General features: G+C 39.5%; 1 protein-coding gene across 8 annotated transcripts in view; it reads left to right on the top strand.

Annotated features, from left to right (window-relative positions):
• SORBS2 (sorbin and SH3 domain containing 2) overlaps window positions 1–21067 on the top strand; it is a 237125-nt gene that overhangs the window by 34377 nt on the left and 181681 nt on the right. For all 8 annotated transcript variants that reach the window (XM_073017778.1, XM_073017779.1, XM_037994454.2 and 5 more), the window contains one exon: window positions 2965–3104. The gene's annotated coding sequence lies outside the window, so the exon portion shown is untranslated. Of the gene's footprint in view, window positions 1–2964; window positions 3105–21067 lie in introns of those variants that run through there.

Genomic DNA, 21067 nt, shown 5'->3' with positions numbered 1-21067 from the left:
CAAAATTTCAGCCCCCGCCAGACCGACTGAATCAGACACTGGGGGGTGGACCCAGCAATCTGTTTTTACGAAGCTTCCGGGTCAGTGATGCTCACTACTTTTCGAGAACCGTTGGCCTACATGGCTCTGCCCCATAGAAACAGAATGCAAGTCACATAGGCAATTTTAAACGAGCTAGCAGTCAGATTTGAAAAAGTAAAAAAGAAACGAGTGAAACTAATTTCAGCAAAATATCCTATTTAACACACTGTGTCCAAAATACTGTCCTTTCAACACATAATATACAAATTAATGTCGTAATTTACATTCTTTTTTCAACATGCAGTCAATATAAAAATGATATGATAGTTTACATGTTTTAGGAAGAGAAAACATTTAATTTAATCTATTTTTATTTGTACGGGTTTGTGGGGTACAAGGAGAAATCTGTTACATGGATATACCACATAGTGGTAAAGTCATAGATTTAATGAATGTATCCATCACCTGAATAATGAACATCATACCCATTGAGTAATTTCTCATCATTCACCTTTTCTTTGTATAAAGACCTCAAAATCTAGCATGCATTTTACACTTACATGACATCTCAGTTGTGACTAGCCACATTTTAGGAGCTCAGTAGCCACATGTAGCCACCATATTGGATAGCAAAGCTTTACACTCACCGCAGAGATGATGGTACTGACTTCCATCGGATGCTTGCTGTGTGTCAGACATTACCCAGTTAAGCATTTTATGTGCATTATTCCTGTGAGCCCTGTGACAGCTCATTATTATCCCCATTTTATACGAGGGCGGGTTATGCTCATCTTTGTTTCCTTAACGCCACAGCTTCTCGAGGAAGGCCAATATTTAAATGCATTTTCCTTTGTGGTATAAACTATTATAAGGAGGAGAAAGAAAAAAGCAATTAAAAATAATATGTCTATCTGAGGCTAGGCTTCCAATTATTACCAGTAGAATTACCATTCCACATTGAGGCCAAGAGAAACAAATATCCCATGTTAGATTGGCAGGTATTTAAGACGTAGTAGAATGTGACCATTTAAAAATAAATGAACAGAAAAATGCATTATTCTCGGGTGATTTTTTAAAGCCTGGTATACATTTTTAAAACAAAGTTGATCTTATTATAAAATTCAAATTAGAGATTTCAAAGTTAATTTAGAATTTTAAAATTTGAAATATAATTTTAATATAAAGTCTATTGAGCCAAAGGATTTCACTGTTTTTAAATAGTACTTGAAATAGTAGTCATGTAACCCTTTTTTGTTTTTACATGGCATAATCCTCAGTATTTTCCACAATGTATTTCAGTGTCTTTAATTGCAAAGAAAGAATAGAATTTGATATGAGCATCTAGCAACCAACCCTCACATTAATTATAAAATATATCAAGGCCTTTTTTTTTTTTTTGAGATGGAGTCTCACTCTGTTGCCCAGGCTGGAGTGCAGCGGTGCGATCTTGGCTCACTGCAACCTCCACCTCCCAGCTTCAAGCGATTCTCCTGCCTCAGCCTCCCAAGTAGCTGGAACTACAGGCGCCACCACCACACCCGGCTAATTTGTTGTATTTTTAGTAGAGACAGGGTTTCACCATGTTAGCCAGGATGGTCTCGATCTCCTGACCTCGTGATCCACCCGCCTCGGCCTCCCAAAGTGCTGAGATTACAGGCGTGAGCCCCCGGCTGTTTTTCATACTGGATTCAGGTTGAAGACTCTCTTTTCATCCCCCGATGGAAAGCCTCTCTCAGTAGTACTTTCTGATACCGAAGCATTCTTTTTGTTACGGGGAGTAGGGGGTTGAAAAAACACAGGGATTTCGTCTATGTGGAATGAAAGCGTTCATAAAAATACTTAACTGCTTCCTTGGTAGAAAGCAACTAATTTTCCTCCCCGGTGGTGTTGTAAAGGCGCAATGACTCAGTGCAGGCCTGAAGTTGATCTGATGACGCATAGTATCTTCCTTCATCCATAGTAGAAAGAGATCTCAGTCTTCAGCTGCCATGATGTGAATAGTCTCATCATGTGAAACAGTCTGGAAAATACTTAAACATTCTGTTTTTATTTATTCTCGCTGCATCTGTGTGCTCTAAACCCCTGAAGGCAAGGCCACTTCATTCTGCCCGCCACTGTATTCCCAGAGTGCTTGGCTTACAGTAAGCTCTGAAGTGCTCACCAAATAAACATTGGCTGAATGAATGAACGAATGAATACAACTTCTTAATTTTTAATTCTAGAAACAAAATGAAGGCTCAGAGTTTGTCAGTCATTGTCAGTGACCCAACAAGAATGATTTCTTCATTGGCCTGTGGAGGCGGAGGCAGGGGTCACTGTCTGTCTGCCTCATGTCACTGAATGGTCCCCAGTCTCTGCCAATAGATAAGAGGTGTCAACGCTTAACCCAGTAGCTTTCAAAAATAGCATAGTTGATGAAACTGGAAATTTAGGTGCGGGCTCGTTTAAGAAATGATTTGTCTTCATTCTTAAGAAGAATAGCCTGGCAACAGATACTGCTGACCAGAGAGCACTCAACTATTTCTTAAGACCCCTTAGGAAATAGCAGAAGAAAAGCCTTCCTTCTCAATGAAGCATAAACAGGACATCTCATGTTCGATGGATCAGGTAATTCATATTGAAAACTTGAGGAGCACTGTGTTTCTTTAAGATTCCAGTCAACTTTGGGTTTGTTTTGTTTTCAGTGGTGCTGGCAGTTTTCCTTAAAATTTAAATGAATATTTGCACAATGAACCAAGTTGTTGTGGGTTTCCTGGTTGGTGTTTTTTCCCCCCTGGAGTGGGGGGTGGCGATCTGGGCAAGGCATTTTCATCCCTTTGCAGACAACCCCGGCTGCTGTTAATGCTGAAAATAGCTCAAATGCTCTCAGAACAGTAGCACCACGCAGCAGCTGGGATTCTTTCTCTCTCTTATTTGCCTCTCTCTTGCCTTTTTTCCCTTCAGACACTTGGATTGGACTTAATCTTAAACCTCTGGAGTTCAAGACCTTTTAAAAAGGGCTAAATAAACAATCTCTACACGTAAAAGGCCACTGACTCCTACTTCCTCTGCATAGAGCAACTGTTGAACTCAGCTGGCTGTAGGTAAGACTTTTCATTCCAGAATTATTTAATTGTTTTATGATATGTTCGTGACTAATGTCTTTAAAATAACTTACTTACAGTGGAAATAATCAGGGGAGTTGTGAACAGTTCCCAGGTGAACGTTGTGTTCCAGAATACAGCAGGAGCATCTGAGCATGTTTGTGGCTGCACATTTTAAGCTTTGCTTAAAGCTCTTGTTATAGTGACCTGCAGCATGGACTTGACTCTGACTGAACCACGGATCAGAGGTCTAATTAAGCCTGATTGCCAGAGCCATGAGAGGATCTTTCAGACATCATACTTTTGTTGTTTAGACTGCTTTATTTTTAACTTTCCAGGGGCATTAAAAAGGGAGAGAGAGAGGAAAAAGATGCCATCCACCTGAGTAAAGAGAATATATATAAGTAATTATTCTTTAAGGGCAACGAGCGAGCTGTATTGTATAATGTTCTTCTGTTATCACTGTTTCGTTCATTGCTCGTGTGGAATCAGAGTGGTTGATTTGGGGGTTTTGAGGATTTTGTTTTTGTTATTGTTGTTTTGTATGTTCCTAGCACACTTTAGGGGACAGTTTTGAGGACTCCTTACTAAGCTGAATATTTTTTGCTAAGTGCATTTGCTGGCAGGTTTCTCTAACGTGACAATGTGATACTTTGGGTCAGTTTCGGTGGCTCCCTCTCCCCCTCGTTATGCTTGCACTTGACATTTTGCAAAGTACTTTGATCTGTGGACTTTAACTTCAAACACAGCATTTACTTTGATTGTGGCTATTTACTCTGTTCAGTAAAATGTCTTCTTTTTTTTCCTTTTGGTTTAATGCTTTGATAGCATTTCCTTTCAATAATTTATTGGAGCTTTAGTTTTCCTCACCGATCTGTCTTCGGTTTTACTTCTAGAGGGACCCCCATTTGAAAGAAAGGTATTCTCTGGTAAAAATTCCCCCAACACAGACTTCATGACAGTTCATGGCCCCTGTCTGGCAGATGTGTAAGAGCAAGCAGCAAATGACAGTGCACAGAACCCCAGGCTGGCTACCCCTGCTGCCTCAGAATCTCCGTGTGCCTTGGGGCCCAATGGGTGCTTTTTTAAAACATGGATGCTGAAATCTTTGGAGGTCAGAGATACTTTTTTTTCAGAAAAGTTTGTTGGTATCACAGACCACATGTCAAAGGAAAGCCTGCATTCTAACCACATAATGATCTTCTGAGTAACAAAAACAGAGGAAGAAATAACAAACAAAGAAAAAGAAAACCAAAATCAAAAGAAAACTGGAAACAAAAACAAAAACAAAAAAAACCCCTCAGTAGCCAGAAGTCTGTTTTACAAGTGAAACTTCTGCTATGTAAGGGATAAGAGATTTCTTAAAAATGTATTTCCTAAAATGGGCAAAATGTTGCACTTACTAGCCATTCCATCAACTTTGGAATATTCTCTTCATTGTAAAGAAGGCACAAGCGTGTGTGACATTTGTTCCCCTTTTCTTTCCCACCGCAAGCACAAGGTATTTTCACAGTCCTCAGCCAAATGCAGAGTTTGACATTCCCTGGCAAACGGTCCCTGTGTGTTGTGTATTCTGCTGAAGGTTAGGAATAGAATGAGCCTAATCCTGTCAGAAGGCTGTTTAAGTCCCAGTCAAGGACGCTAGCTCCTCAGCGCTGACGCAGTCTGCCCCCTGTCCTCTGCACCTTGCTAAGAAGGACAGACGCAAGTGGCCACAGGACAAGTCTCCAGAGTGGCAGAACTATGGGGAAAGTTACGGCAGAGGTCCCCCTGGATTAGGAGCAGATGCAATAGAATCTCCAAAATTTGGATTCATAGTAGAAAAACCTAGAGATGTTCAGTCTGATCTTTTAATTTTGCAAACCTGGGCATTTCATTGCCACATTTCCCCTTCAAATCTACATTATAAGAAGCATGTTAATCACTGCATTTATGTGTATGGTTAACATTTTAAATCCTCCCGTTATTTTGAGCCTGGACTTTGTGGGGGCGGGGGGTGGTCTAGCTAGAATATACTCACTCCCCTTTAGTACTGGGAAGCCTTGGTCGCTGGGTGCAAATATATTGCTAGAGGTGATACTCCAGCAGTAAAATTAAAGGGCACCAGGATGAGATCTTTTTGGAGAATGGTAGGTGATCACTCCATTCCCAGGCAAGCCATTTTTTCCCGTTTTGTTTTGTTTTTTCTTTCTGTTTCTCTTCACCCCTTAATTTTACGTTGAAACTCTGGACTGTTTGAATGTGAAACTTCAGGTGAAATGTAGCCAAAGCCACCGAGTTTCACCCGGCTTCCACATGAAAGAAGTGTTCTACCCAGCCTTGCACGAAACTTGGCCTGTGTTGTCAAAGGTTTCATGAATGTCAGTGAGCCTGAATTGGAAACATAACCCAGGGCCAGGTGACTTCTGGTGACTTTAGGTTTTATTGTATTAGTGTAGAATCTGCTGAACAGGGACAGTCCTATTTCCACATCTCCTACTGTAGTTTCATGGGGGCACAGCTTTTCCCCCAGTAAACTCCCATTTATCTCATGATGTTTGAAAGCCAGGTTCAATCCTAATATGAATGTTTGTAGCCGTGGGATTGAAGCACTGGCAGATAGAGGTCTGCGTTTTAAATTCCAGCAGCCTGAGCCCCAGTGGTGTGAACATGTTGGTATAATTCAGCTAAAGGAAGGAAGTCCCAGGAGAGCCATGGAATGCCTTTCTTTGCTTAAATATACCTCTGTGCTCATGAGGAACAAACAGTAACATTTTGTCCAGGTCTATCCGCTTGACAGTATGCCTTTTGTTCCCTTTCCAAAGGTGGTGTCAAATATATTGGTGGAAAAATAATAAACTTCCAGATATTTTTTTTCCTCCTGCTCAACTGATATACTCCAAGGGAACATTGCAAGCATTGAGAAGTTCAGTACTGTGGCTGGGAATGTAAGGTATACTGAGAATAAAGGAGCCCTCAGTGGAGGCAATGTCCCTCAGAAAAGCATGGCGGCCTAGAGCTGATGTGGGTGTTAACAGTCACATGGGACCTGGTTGGGAAGGTGTGTGTGTGTGTTTTCTGGGTCAGGGTAGTAGTGAGCAGAGAGGAAAAGGGGGATTTGTAAGCTTTGTTCAGCAAATCTATGACATCGAAAACAAAAATGATCAAGCCCAGGATCTGGAAACATTCTTTCGTAGATCATAGAAATTTGTGTTGGCTGAATATTGACATTTTTTTGTATTATTTTTCTCATTAGAGACACCAAGCATTAGGATTCCAGGCATAGTAAATAAATCTCCAATAAAAATATGACCCATTGGGAGACACAGATCATTACAGATAGCTCCCGTGAGTCAGTCTCAGGAAGGTCCTCATGGTTCTCTGGCAGCTGTGAAATGCTCAGCCACCCAGGACACTAAGATTTGACTTGTCCTTTTCTTAGTTGAAAGATTTCTAAACTCATGTGAAGAATTTTCATAAAAATGAATTTGTGGCCTCACTAAAGATTTAGACTCTCTTTGGTGAGATACATAGATATAGGTTTATTATAAAATTAAATTGCCATCAATTTTCATTTAAAATTTCATAGTCACTTATGTATTCAATAAAATACACTTTCATCAAAGATATGGTTTGCATTTTAGCAGTGACGTGCAGTGGATGCCCTAGTAGGGAAAGCATTGGAAAAGCCAGCAATAACACAACTTGGAAGTGCCATATGTAGAAGCTGCTTTTTAGCACTGACTCCGCTAGTCACAGTGTAGCATTTATCAGCATATGTGATTTTGATAGCCCCAGACTGGTACCATGAGCAGAGGAAAGGAAGATGTTCAAATGGAGGTTCTAGAGAAATCATTCAGAACCATCCCACAAGGAAGTTCTCACTAAACATATAAAGGCATAAGGAGTTCAGTAGTTTTAAGACATTCATCATCCATAACAAAACAGAAAAAGGGAAAGGATAGGCTGGGCGTGGTGGCTCATGCCTGTAACCCCAGCACGTTGGGAGGCTGAGGCAGGTGGATCACTTGAGGTCAGGAGTTCGAGACCAGTCTGACCAACATGGTGAAACCCCATCTCTACTTAAAAAAAAAAAAATTAGCCAGGTGGGATGGTGCACACCTATAATCCCAGCTACATGGGAGGCTGAAGTGGGAGAATCGCTTGAACCTGGGAGGCGGAGGGTGCAGTGAGCTGAGATCCCACTGTTGCACTCCAGCCTGGCAACAAAAGTGAAACTCTGTCTAAAAAATAAAAAATAAAAAATAAAAACGCCAGGGAAAGGAGACTTCATTTGTCATTTAAGAATGCAAAAATCAGTGCTTTAAAAATCTTTTTGTGCATAATTGACTGTCAGAAAAAATGGAGTCCATGTAATATTTATTTATTTCTCAAGGATATATTATTACAGTCTACATTTACATATACAATGTACTTGTTTTCTTTTTTAAAAAAGTCAGTGTTTGTCTGATCAGGACGTGATGACACAAACAGTAACAGCAGTGGTCTCCCCTTTGCCGTACAGCAAAGAGGATTATTTATCAGAAGCAGATTAAACAGTTATTTCTAGAAGTCTTCATTCTCCAACCAAGTTTTTATTAGTTATTTGGATATTATATTTTTCTCTGAAATAAGAAGTAGTGGAGCCTGAGCATCCCTACTCTAAAAGTCTGAAATTCAAAATGTTCCAAAATCTGAAACGTTTTGAGCACCAACATGATGCCACAATTGGACAATGAAGATGACGTTAACACTGCAGAAAATGTGCATACAGATGCCACAGTGACAATGTGGCGGGCTAATCAAAGGACTAGAGCAGAGGGCATTCATAACAGAGTAAGCAGTCATGTCTGTGTAGAAACTCAAAGGGAGACTTCTAAGACAAAAATCGCTGTTGATGAGGCAGATGACGCTGGAGAAAATATTTTAAAAGCCATCCGGCAGAATGCCTCCTCATTTCTCAGAGGACCCGCTTCCTGGTCTGTCAGCTGCTTCTGATGTTTCTCACCACCTAAAAAAGAAAAAAAATACAGTGTACAGTGGCCTTTTACTCAAAACACAGCGTCATAGGTGGCGACTGAAAGCCTGCGTTGTTCGTTGTGCTGTTGTCTAACAGCTGATAAAGGAAAATGGTCTTGTTCCTGTGTTCGTTGTGCTGTTGTCTAACAGCTGATAAAGGAAAATGGTCTTGTTCCTGTGCCGCTCAGTTACCTAAACACATTATTTTTCACTGTATTAATAGTATGTATTTTTACTGTTTAAAAAATAGTAGTATTAGGCTGGGCACAGGGGCTCATGCCTGTCATCCCAGCACTTTGGGAGGTCAAGGCAGGTGGATCACCTGAGATCGGGAGACCAGCCTGACCAACATGGAGAAACCCCGTCTCTACTAAAAATACAGAATTAGCCAGGCGTGGTGGTGCACACCTGTAATCTTAGCTACTCAGGAGGCTGAGGCAGAAGAGTAGCTTGAACCCAGGAGGCAGAGGTTGCAGTGAGCCGCGATCATGCCATTGCACTCCAGCGTGGGCAACAAAAGCAAGACTCTCTCAAAAAAAAAAAAAATTGTAGTATTTTCTACTGTTAAGTACTTACGTGTGAGTAAGAGCAGGAAAATGATTGCTTATTGGTAGCAAATAAATTCAGTCAAGAATGATGGTGATGCCAAACAACACCAGATTTTCCATGTGGGTGGCTGAGATATTGCTGTCTTTGCTTTCTGATGGTTCAGTGTACACAAACTTGGTTTTATGCACAAAATTATTAAAAACACTGTATAAAATTACCTTCAAGCTATTTGGATACAGTACATATAACATAAGCGAATTTCACATTTAGATCTGTGTCCCAACCCCAAGATTACTCATGATAGATAGGCAAATATTCCAAAATCTGAACAAATCTGAAATCCGAAATGCATCTCCCATCTCCCATGTGCCTTTGACTTATAGCCATCATTTTAAGGGTTGACTTTTTTTTTTCCTGGCACTGCAAGATGCTCCCACATCATTTTGTATATTTCATGTCCCAGTCCTAAAATCAAGTATTTCTTGAAGGAGCTCTGGTTACTTTTATTGAAAAATGGTATCAGTAATCAAGACCAGTTTAATTTTTGAATGTGACCTTATTGGCCACTTATTTTTTCACTTGAAGAAAATTTTCTTTTTGTGTGTGGAATTTCACTCTGTAGCTGGCAATACCTTGATATGGTATATAAAGATAACCTTTCTTGCTTTTTCAGAACAGGCCACATGTCGCCCTTGCATACTCCCCTTTCCCTTACTTTGAAACAAATTCAATTATATATGATCAAATTTGCTTTTTTTTTTTTTTTTTTTTTTTTTGAGACAGGGTCTCACTCTGTCACCCAAGCTGGAGTGCTGTGGTGCAATCGTGGCTCACTGTGACCTCCGCCTCCCAGGTTCAAGCAATTCTCGTGCCTCAGCCTCCTGAGTAGCTGGGATTACAGTCACATATCAGCACATAAGCTAATGTTTGTGCTTTTAGGAGAGACAGGGTTTTGCCAAGTTGCCCAGGCTGGTCTAGTACTCCAGACCTCAAGTGATCCACCTACCTCAGCCTTCCAAAATGTTGGGATTACAGGTGTGAGCCACTGCACTTGGCCAAATTTGTTTTTTATTGTTAGTTTTGGTGAGAGATTCAAAGCCTTTGATGTGGTCTTAAAATGCAATCTTAAAAGATAGAAATCAGTTGTTTCTTCCTTAAATAGATGTGAGAACATTGTGCATTATTTAAAATATGATCCGTCCAGGCCATTCGATGAACATGGGATTCTGTTACCAAGCCTTCTATGTACGTGTGCAAGGAGCCACATGCAGCTGAGCAGTCTGGTAGGAGAGCTGGACACATGCACCTGGATATAACACTCTGCAAGAGAAGATAGGCGATGTGAAGTCCCCCAGAACTCTAGGGGCTCAGAGCTGGAATTGGGAGCTTGGCGTATGTTGTACTAGAAAATCAATGGTATTATCACAAAGGAAAAGCTGTACAGGAATTGGGGTTTTGGTTTGGATAACAGGGTATTCAAATCGCAGAAAATGGTGGAGGACAAAGACCCAGAGAAGAGAAAACTCAGGACTCAAAGAATATTTAGGTCCCATGTAAAGCCCCTGGGAAGGTGCATTGAGTTTGTATTTATTTATTGAGAACAAAAGTCTCACAATCAGGCTCATATGTTAGTAATACTGCTGAACAGTGTTCAAGGGATTAGAGAAATGAAACACTGGACAGTCCCTGTATCATGGATGTAACTGAGAAGAAGAGGACAAAGATGAGAGCAGTTGAAATAAGATGAGACCAACCGGTGCAGAGACCAAGGCCTCGGGGCAGGTCAGTACTGCCCTCTGTATCTAGACTTTGTCCTAGAAAGTAAAACTCTACCTGCAAAATAACTGCACCTGTAATTTTATTTAATGCTCAGTATTATCAGAGATGAAAGGTGGTATTTTTATTGTTTCATCAAAGGCATAGCTCTTTCATTTTCAATAAAACACAAGAAAACCATTGGTCCAGGCACTGAAGGAGACATTTCAGATCCTAAGTTTTGACTTTCTGTACTTCACTGAGAGAAAAACAAGCATGAGAGGCGGAGATGACAGAGAAAGACGTGAATGTGCCAATAGTATAAGGAGCCAAATGTTAGGACGAGGCTGGTTGAAATAACCTGTCGACATACCGAAAAGAATCGGGTTAGGAAATTAACACAGTTTTAAAAAAATATTTTAAAGACCAACTTGATATTAGAAAGGATAGAATAGAAACATTCATCTCTTGTTCTCAAATAAATTTATGCCTGAAAAAGAGATTGAATTTAGCTTAATAGAAAAACACATGTACAGCAGGTATTTTTAAGGCATTGGATGTTGGTTACTGTGACCCCTGGAATATGCTGGTCCAAGAACAGCTCTGAATGGGGTTTAATGCTAGATCTTGACATGCCCTCAACTCAGTGGTACTTCTTTAGTTCAATTTTGCAAACCTAAAAAATTTGTTTGGTATTGAATTTAGCTCCAAGTGGTAACCAGAAGTTTTGTGTGTGTTTGAACTGAACTTTGAAATATTTCAAAACTATGTAACACTCAAGTTTTAGAACAAATGGTTAATTTTCAAAACACTCAAGAATGTGGAAAAGTTACCTATGGGTACATTTAATGTGAATTTAATGAATATACAATTAAATATGGTTTTCAAATATAAATGTGAAATATAATTTCTATTTCACATTTATCTTTTTTGCCATAAGAGTATTCGCTTTTAAAACAAAAACGGTTCAAGACCATGGTTAAGAATGGGAAACTATCCAAAACCCAGTGTGGCTATCTGAATGTACAGTGAGAGGAGAAAGCCCATCCTTATGGTCCCAGCAGAGCCGAGCGTTGGAAGGTATGGCGTGGCACACCAGATGGTCCACCTCAGGTGCACATCTGTGAGTAGGTCCGTAGCGAAGGGACTCAGCCAGGAATTGTTGGAGATAAAGATGGAGGTTCGGTGCAAATTCAAGAAGGATGTCAGATGTCAGACTAAGGGATCCACGCCTCATTCTGAAGTAGAAGGTGGTTTTTGCCTCTGTTTGTAATGGGGAGTAAAACACTCACTCTTAGCAGCAGAAATTCAATGTTTTCTTTAAAAATTGCATTTCTGACATCAAATTAAATAATTAAAATTTTCTTTTTATATCTACTATGACTATTTTTATTCAAGGCAGAATAAGACAAAAATTAAGTGTAAACAAGTTTATAAGTTTGTATTTATATAATAGAAGACTGGCTTATGATGGGAACGTAATAGAAATAAGTAAAAATGAAAAACTGAGTGAAAAGGTAAATTCAGAGGTAGACATTTTTGTGGAAAAAGTAATAAAATACTACAATTTTTTGTAGTAACAAAAGTGATGATACCTACTTGTCTACATACGAAATCTATTTTATTTTGTGTTTGAGCATCTTTAAGATTTAAGGGATATATTTCATGTTTGGACATTAATTTAGAATCGGCACACACGTGTTTTTTGTCTCACATAGTGAGATCCATCTCTTAATAACCACAGCTTGTAAAAACATGTCTGAAATCAAAGTGGTAATTTGTATGCAATGGTGAGAAAGCTTGATTGCAGTGAGATTTTTATCCTTACAATATTTTATGTATTTTGGATATCAAGATAAAACTATTTAATGTTAAAAATCATTTTGTGTCCACATCATAATTTTATATGTTCACATGTACTATTTTTCTAACCAATATTTTGAAATACTTTAATAAAAGCATAGATGTGAACACATTTGGCAGGGGACCATTTGGTGCATTTAACCCTCGGCTGTGCTTCTTAATTGAAGAATCATCTAACGTGTAAATCAGAAAGGAAGGAAATGAGGAATTCACTAGTAAAACCAAATAGTGTTTTAGGTGACCATAGATAACTAGTTTTAATGCCTAAAGCAATTTCAGTTTCATTGAATAAAATATTTTCATAAGGATCTTTTTATATTGCTTCAATAGTTTATTTATTGAAGACTTCTTTCACCATTATATGAATCATATGAGTTTTGTGGTTTAAAACTTTACATTCTGACCATAGATCAGTCTCAATCAGTGCAGAAAAAAAATTGATAACACCCAACACAGGCTTTCAAGATAAAAACTCACAACCAGACAAAGGAAGGAATTACTTTAACCTTAAAAAGAGTATTCATTAAAAACCTACATCATCATAATGTAAAGAAATACATGGACTGATAAATATTACATTCACATGCTGGTTACCTCTGGAGGTAGGAAGGCTCTGTCAATTAGAGACATGTGCGGCAGGCTTTAATTGAATTAATATCTTCTATTGTAAGATAAATGATGGGTACATGGACATTTGTTATATTATTCTCTTTATCTTTTGAATGACTGAATAAAGACCTACATTAAAACATCTTTCTCTCAATTTGCTATTTCTTAAATTTAAGATAAATTCTACATAGGAAGTAAATTGTAAATATCTTTCACAGCTGCTAACATTGAGAGACTATATAAAACATAAATAGATTACTTAAAGCAGCCCAAAATTTCTGAAAATTTATCATAGATAGTATAATGTTTGGCCTATACTTCTATATTTTTTGCCTATGGCTCAAAACTTCTATAGATGGTGAATTCAAAGAGAAGATGAATGTAGTTCCTTAGCATACAAACATCTTTTGTAAACCTACATTCAAGATGGTTTTCGTATTGTGTATCTTTTTGTATGGCATTGTTATAAATGTGATGTTTACTCTTTAAATTATCAAATAGTTTGTCATTATGTTTTAGGAAAATTTATAATGGGCTTTGAATCTAGCAGTGAATATATTATCTTAACCTCCTTAACATTGGTTTTGGGTCAACAGGTTGAGAAGAAAGGATTTCTGTTTTAAGAGAATTTATGTAATAAATGTATGAAAAGTGAGTAAAACATACAAGCAGTCCTCTCAGTTGCCACAGGACTGTGGAGAGCAATGATATGGCTGGATATGCTTCAGTTTCCTGTTAACACGATACCAGGCAAAGTGGGACTACCTGTTTTTAATATAAAGACTTCATTCTGTAGCTTATATATTTCTTATAATTTAATTTATTCAGAAAAACTTATATACACACAGCTGTTCCTTAATAATATTTACACTTCCTTAATGTAATTGGAAAAAACTAGTGGCTTTTCATTACCACTTGGCAGGAACCAGTGCTTAATTTTGAGGATTTTTATTCCAATTTTTCCTATTTTTTTAATCCATAGACTCATTCCAATATGCTAAAATAGGAAAGCTGGTAGACATCACTATCTTTTTAAGAGTTTTGACAAATGATGGATAATATTGAATCATTTTTCTTTACAAGTAATTTCACATGTAATCTGAAAACTCAGTGCAAGCCAAAAGTCTTTATAATTTTAAATCATTAAATTCAAAGAAAAGATGGTTTCTATGTTTCTAGGTGTAAGGGAGGCAAAAATCATACCTCTACTCTGTCAGGGTTTGTTAGGGGGTAGGGGCACTTGGGTGGTGTGCCTGAGAATTAAATTGACATAAGACAGATCCGCAGGAGAAAAACATACACATTTATTTAATAGAAGTTTACGTGGCATGAAAACCTTCAGAATCTGTGAAGACCCAAAGATGCAGTTTGCATTGACCACTTATATAAGGAATTAAACAAAGAGCAGTAAATTGCAGAAATGTGATGAGGTTGGGGGTGGAGGGCTTGGGCCAGGGCAGGTGATTGGAGGAGAATGGCTGACAAGGAAGGGCCAGTACAGCAGGTGGTACAGGTTTCCCTCAGCCTCAGCTTCTGGTCCTTGCCCATGAGAATGATGCCTCCCTCCTGGCCAAAGGAGGACATCTTTCACCTGAGAATTTCATCTCCTGCTTTTAAGAAACAGAAGGAAGGTCAGAGTGATCGTCTTGCACCTGCTTTTCTTTTTTTTTGAGACGGAGTCTCACTCTGTCAACCAGGCTGGAGTGCAATGGTACAATCTCGGCTCACTGCAAACTCCGCCTCCTGGGTTCAAGCGATTCTCCTGCCTCAGCCTCCTGAGTAGCTGGGATTACGGGCACCTGCCACCACACCCAGCTAATTTTTGTATTTTTAGCAGAGACGGAGTTTCACCATGTTGGCCAGGCTGGTCTCGAACTCCTGACCTCAGGCGATCCACCCACTACAGCCTCCCAAAGTGCTGCGATTATAAGTGTGAGCCACCGCGCCCAACCTCACCTGCTTTTTCTTAAGTGCCTTTAACTAAAAATACTCAATATGCCAGAGTGGTGTATTTTGGGATGCCATGTTCTTAACTCCTTTATAAGTAAAGTTCATGAAAGCATACAAATGTATTTAAATAATAATAAACACACTGAGAGAAATGACACAAAAAGTAATTTTGAATTTTCTCATGTCATTGGTATTAAAGCTGAGAAACCAGATATTACATAATTAACATAAAGTAGTATTTGGAAACAAATGTGGACAAGTCTTTTAGATTACTGGCATTACACGCTGCTGCCTCTTGCATTTTCATGAAATCTATTCCCCTTTGCCTTCTGTCACACTGGAAGCTTCTGATTTACCTTCAGTCTCTCTGATTACTTCTTCTGAATTCCACTTACAGGTGCCTTTTTTTTTTTTTTGCCCGACCTTAAAGTTACTCCCTTGGGTTCTGCCCCTCTTGTCTAAATCTCCATATTCTTCCCTGAGTTCACCTGTTTCCTCCTTCGTGATAACCCCTAAGCCTATGTCTCTATCCCTGATCTCTTGTGAAAGTTCCAGACTCGCATTTCCAAGAAGCTGGTGAACATCTCCTTTGAACGCCTTCTGAGTACCTCAGATTCAGTACGTCCAAAACTCGCTTTCCAACTCCCACCCTGCTCTTCCTGCCCAGAGCTGGATCTTGACAATGGTACCACCCAGTTACTGAGAATTAGAATCTTAGACAAGTGTTCAAATTTTCTTTGTACCAACTTAGTCCCTACTCATTGATTCTACCTACGTACGCATGTCTTCAACATCACTTTCACAGGTGATTGCAACATTCTTGACTAGGATTTCTCAGTAGTGTCCTGACTGCTCTTTACATCCATTCTCTCTGCCTTCCACGTAACCCCTTGTGGCTGGGTTATCTTGCCAAAATAAATCAACTTTGCATGTAGACTTCCCATCTACCAAACTTCTATCATATAGCAAGTGTGTGCACTTTGCTGTCTGTTGAGGTTTTAAGGGTCAGGAAAGATAACTGTGTCAACCAATGAAGGTAAATTCATTGTGTTTAGACATAAATAGTTCTGTGTTTTCAAAGATAAAAGGCAGGGCTGGCAACGTTTCCAGACTCCTTAGTAAGGAAAGGGTGTGGCTCACTGCTGGGCATGGAACTCAGACTCAATGTCAGCCCCGCTACTAACCTCAGAGAACCCTTTTCCTCAGATTCTCTTTTGGACACAGTATTGACAATGTTCACAAATCACTTGCTTCGTTCTCACTTACTATATACTGATGTGATGGTTGTGGAAGCAAATGCTAAATAATAAAAGTTTTGTTTAAAAAAAAAAGCTGGAAAGCCTAAAATCATATGATTCGTAAATGATAGTGAAAGGAGTCTTTAAGAAATAAATGACTGAAGCAACATAAAGGGATCCTTATGCCAATAGTTGATTTGGTGAATATGAAATAGATCAAGGTATTAAAAAACAGTTATCCAACTATTTGGTTTTACTAGTAACCTCCTAACTTCCTTCCTTTCTGATTCACGTATAAGATCATGCTTCTTCAATTAATAAGCACAACAATCATTTGTTGAGAACCTACTCAAGACCCTGTACTGGCCTCCGTGACTGTCACTGGGAGCATAGCCTTTCTCCAATGACATCGCCATGAACATCCACTCTAAAAATGCAGGTGAATTTATGTGTTGGCCTTTGTGCCTTGGGAAAAATTTCTTCAGAATGATAGCCATCTACACTAGCATATATACATTATCCATGGATTATAGAGATACTGTTGTATTTGCTACTATTTAAGTATCAAAGGAGTATTATTCTGAAATGATCTATGGAAGTTGAATGTGACATTGGAGAAACACTTTTAAGCTCTCAGTACAGATTTTCAAGATCAACATTCAGGAAAAAGTCTAACAGAGGGATATTGAAACAAAATTTCTGAATGAATAAAGACATTGCTGATGGCAGCTATGAATTCCAGTATTTTAACATATGTTCAGGTGTTTGCTTTGGGGCATGGAAGGAGTTAAAAGTGAAGGAAAATGTTTAAAGTTTTCTTCTTCCCTTTGAACTACATTTCAAAGAAGTACATAATTTTGACATAAAAGATATATTTCCTTCATAGACTAACAGAAGTACGTGTGTGTCTGAATGAATTAAGTCTTGTGTTTGGGGTTATAGCTATTAACTTTTATTATGTAACCGAAATGGCAATCATTTAAAATGAAACGTTTTCCGCTCTGCTGGCACGGTGACAGATTATTCAGAGTAGGATTGGTGACACTGCTTTCTTCTGCTCCTTGTCCTCAGTCACATTCTTGAAATTGGCAACAAAGCTGATTTGATTTAATTTTTATATCGTCATGCAACTAATGAGAAAGAAATGTGTTTTTAATGCATTGCACACTTTGATTTTCCTGGATGTGTTCAGGAACTCATATTTGTGAAAGGCAGCCGAGCTCTTTTGTGGTGTATCTTTTCCAGGGATCAGTATTGTTCTATCCAATGCTGCTGCATCACAAAGCCTGTGTAGATGCGTATGTAGACATAGGATGCCTATACAGATGCACTTTTTTTTTTTTTTTTTTTTTTTTTTGAGACGAAGTTTCGTTCTTGTTGCCCAGGCTGGAGTGCAGTGGCACAATCTCGGCTCACTGCAACCTCCGCCTCCTGGGTTCAGGCGATTCTTCTGCCTCAGCCTCCTGCGTAGCTGGGATTACAGGCGCCCACCACCACGCCCGGCTAACTTTTTGTATATTTAGTAGAGATGTGGTTTCACCATGTTGACCAGACTGGTCTTGAACTTCTGACCTCAGGTGATTCACCCGCCTCGGCCTCCCAAAGTGCTGGGATTACAGGGATGAGGCACTGCACCTGGCCGCATTTTGTTAATTTTTCGGAGTATTCCTTCCTCATATTTGGCCAACACATGGAGAGTAATTAAATGAGTCACTGCCAATTCAATGGAAATGAAACATGGTACATATGGTTGTTCCTGATCTGAGAGTTGAGCCTGAGAGCTGGGAGGTCTAAGTATGGACTGAGAATGAGAATACGTTGTGTAAAGTAAAAATTGAAATGGCATTTGGAGTCCCCTAAGCTGGGCTATCCTTGAGTACACACCATTTCAAGGAGCCACCATGGAGTCTATAACAGAAATTTGCCCCATAGGAATAGGAAAGTACTATGGCATAGAGTATTTTATAGAAGTTAAATTTCTAACCTTAATTGATTGCTAAAGTTGACTTAGATTATTGCTAATAACTATAGGATTTTACTGAATGTGATAAGCTTTGAAATAATGACTATATAAGTAACATAAGACCATGAGAGTAACTAACAGAATTATAACTAAGGAACCCTGTTACAGGCAATAGAATAACTATTGACTTCTATCTAAAACATCACCATTTATCTTTGAATGTTTATCACTGGGGATAATTCTTAGAGCATTCATCAAAACCATAGCCAAATCTTATCAAATTATTCATTTTCCACATTCTCTTAAAACTGTAAAGGAAAAAAAAACCCTTTCAATTTCTGGAGAACTCACCCATTTGAGAGATTTCTTAGGTCTTCTCTATGCATTCACCATCATTCACTATTATGAGATTTTTGTGAATTGTTGCACCTGTGTTCTCCCTACCCATTAAATATGCCATATCCTTTGGTCATCGAGCTCAATCCTTAGAAAAAGGTACACACCCCCCTCACATACACAAACTCTGTTCTGTTTCAAGATACATCCAAATGGAGCACCTTACCCTCACATGTACAAAGAGGACAATGGAACTTGATAGCATATGGTATTGTGAGAATCCACTGAGGAAAGAGCAAGCAACTGCTTCTGGTTGATAATTGCAAAGTGCTCTTCTTACATTGGGCAAAAATCATTTTTAACGCCTACTCCATATCTTTAAGCAAGAAGCTGTTATCTCCTCTGTGGGTTCTGTCGTACCATAGGGTGTGCTTCATTTCTAAACTTAGCAACACTGACATCCTCATCACTCCGGAGAGAGCACAGTCATTCACTCATGCAAATCCGAGCACCGTCCAAAAGCAAAGGACTGTCTGAGTGCTTGGGACACATCAGTGAATAACCTCGGTAAAAATTCCTGCCCCCACAGGGTTTAAATCCCCATGGACAGAACACAGAGTGAAAGACAAACATGATAAGAGATTATATAGTAGGTAAGAGAGTAAAAGGGGGCTCAATATAGCAGGGTAAAGAGGGTCTGGAGAATGTCTGTGTTGAGGGCAGTGCAGCTTGGAGTTTCAAATGTTGAGCCAGGAAGTTGAAGGGGGTTACCCATAGGGTCACCCATCTGGGGGCAGAAGGCACCGCCTTTGCAAATGCCCTAAAATGTGAGTGCCCTCCCAGCTTGAGGCACAGCAAGGAGGCCAGGATAGCTGCAACCAAGAGAAAGAACGGTTGAGTGCCAGAGGATGAGGCCTTCACACTGAAGGGAGTAGATGGTAAGGCGGGGGAAGGTGGAAGCTGGAGACTAATTAGGAAGCTATTGCAATGGCCAGGTGAGGAAGGATGGTGCCTGGAAAAGGTGGAAATGGAGGAGACAGCAGAGGTGGCTGGTTCTCCATGGTGTTTAAAGCCTTGAGACTGAGCGAGACAGTGAGCATAGAAAGAGGACAAAGAAGGCTAAGACCTCAGCCCTGTAGCACTCCAGGACTGAGAGGCCAGGAAGAAGAGGACGAGGAAGTGAAACTGAGAAGGCATGCCCAGGAAGAGAGGAGGGAGGCAAGCGGGCACAGTGTGCTGAACGCCAAGAGGGGAAAGTATGTCAGAGGGGGAGGCGCAATCAGGAAAGATGACGGCTCAGATATAACCTGATAATTTTACAATATGGAGCTCAATGGGGTCCTGGCAAGAGCAGTTTGGTGGAATGCTATAATTCTGGAAAGTCTTTCGCATGATATTTAATTTTTAAAAGGGAAGCGTCCTTCAAGTGAAATCATGCTGATTTACTAGCTATGTGAAATTCTTGGTTAGGACCTGAGAGTTTCTTCATCACCAGCCTCACTAACTGTGTAACTAGTGGCATGCCCTGGTGTCAGCAATGCTCTGAACAGCAGCCTCCACACAACTCTAGATAAACAAAATATACAGTAGTCTGGCCATCAGCCTCTGTGTTGACAGTCTATAGCAGTCTCCATTTCTTACACTCAATCCCATCAGTGGCTCACCAGATTGTATCAGCAATTGCTCGAAAATAGTCCAATAACAGGAGTAAAACAGGAAAGCTGCCATTAGGGAACTCATCTTTAAATTTTACAAAACACCTAAGCCCAATCTTCTCCATCCGGTTGTATAGATCTAGCTCTAGAGAAAGCAGATGTTTTAAGAACTTGAAATTGCTGAACTAATGTAAACCCTTGTCCCTGTGGTATGTCCCCCAACATGGAACAATCCAGACCGCCTAGGCTTCTGTCTGCTGGGCCGTCATGCCTCCATGGCTTCCTGTGTCACCTGGAAGGAGTTGAGACAGTGGTTTAATTTCCCAAGACACGGACTAACTCTTCAAACGGAATTGTGATGCTGGGACAAAGCGAGGGGACTTAACGATAAATGCTATTTTAATACCTTGAAATTATGTTATTCAGGCGTTCGCTTCTAAAGTGTCTTGAATATCAAATACAAAGTTAACAAGAAAAAGGAACATTAACAAAAATCTCTAAAAGTTAGAAATGTACAGGTAAAGACTAAAAATTGATAGGAGGTTTAGTTGTGTTTCCTACTCAGAAATCCAAATTTGAAAAGCAGTAAAGGCATTTTGCCCTGCTCTACCTTCTTCACGTAGGTGCTGTTCCTGTCCATTTCAGAAGCTAATTATGAAATGGCCACACAACTGAATGTTTCTGTTTATAAAATAATGTTTCTTGAAGGGGCTTGCATCATCTAAATATCTTATGTCATAATAAAAGTCACTGAGATTCAAAGAAGTGGACTAAACCTGACAATATCTGAAAGTCTTCTGCCGGACCAGGAACCCCCACAGTGGACGGTGTGCTTCCTGCTTTTCCAGGCAGCTCGACGAGAAAACCATCCCAAAGTGAAAAAAAATGGAAGCCTGCAAAGTTCATCATTCAAGACATTGATGGCACTCACATCTTTGTAATAGCAGAACTGGTTAATGTCCTCCAGGAGCGAGTGGGTGAATTAATGGACCAAAATGCTTTTTCCCTTACCCAGAAATGAAAATACTCAATATGAACCATTTGGGA

This window comes from Chlorocebus sabaeus, chromosome 7, assembly GCF_047675955.1.
Source record: "Chlorocebus sabaeus isolate Y175 chromosome 7, mChlSab1.0.hap1, whole genome shotgun sequence".
NCBI lineage: Eukaryota > Metazoa > Chordata > Mammalia > Primates > Cercopithecidae > Chlorocebus > Chlorocebus sabaeus.
Note: the sequence above shows the minus strand (reverse complement) of the source record. Positions and strands in the feature narration are given on the sequence as shown.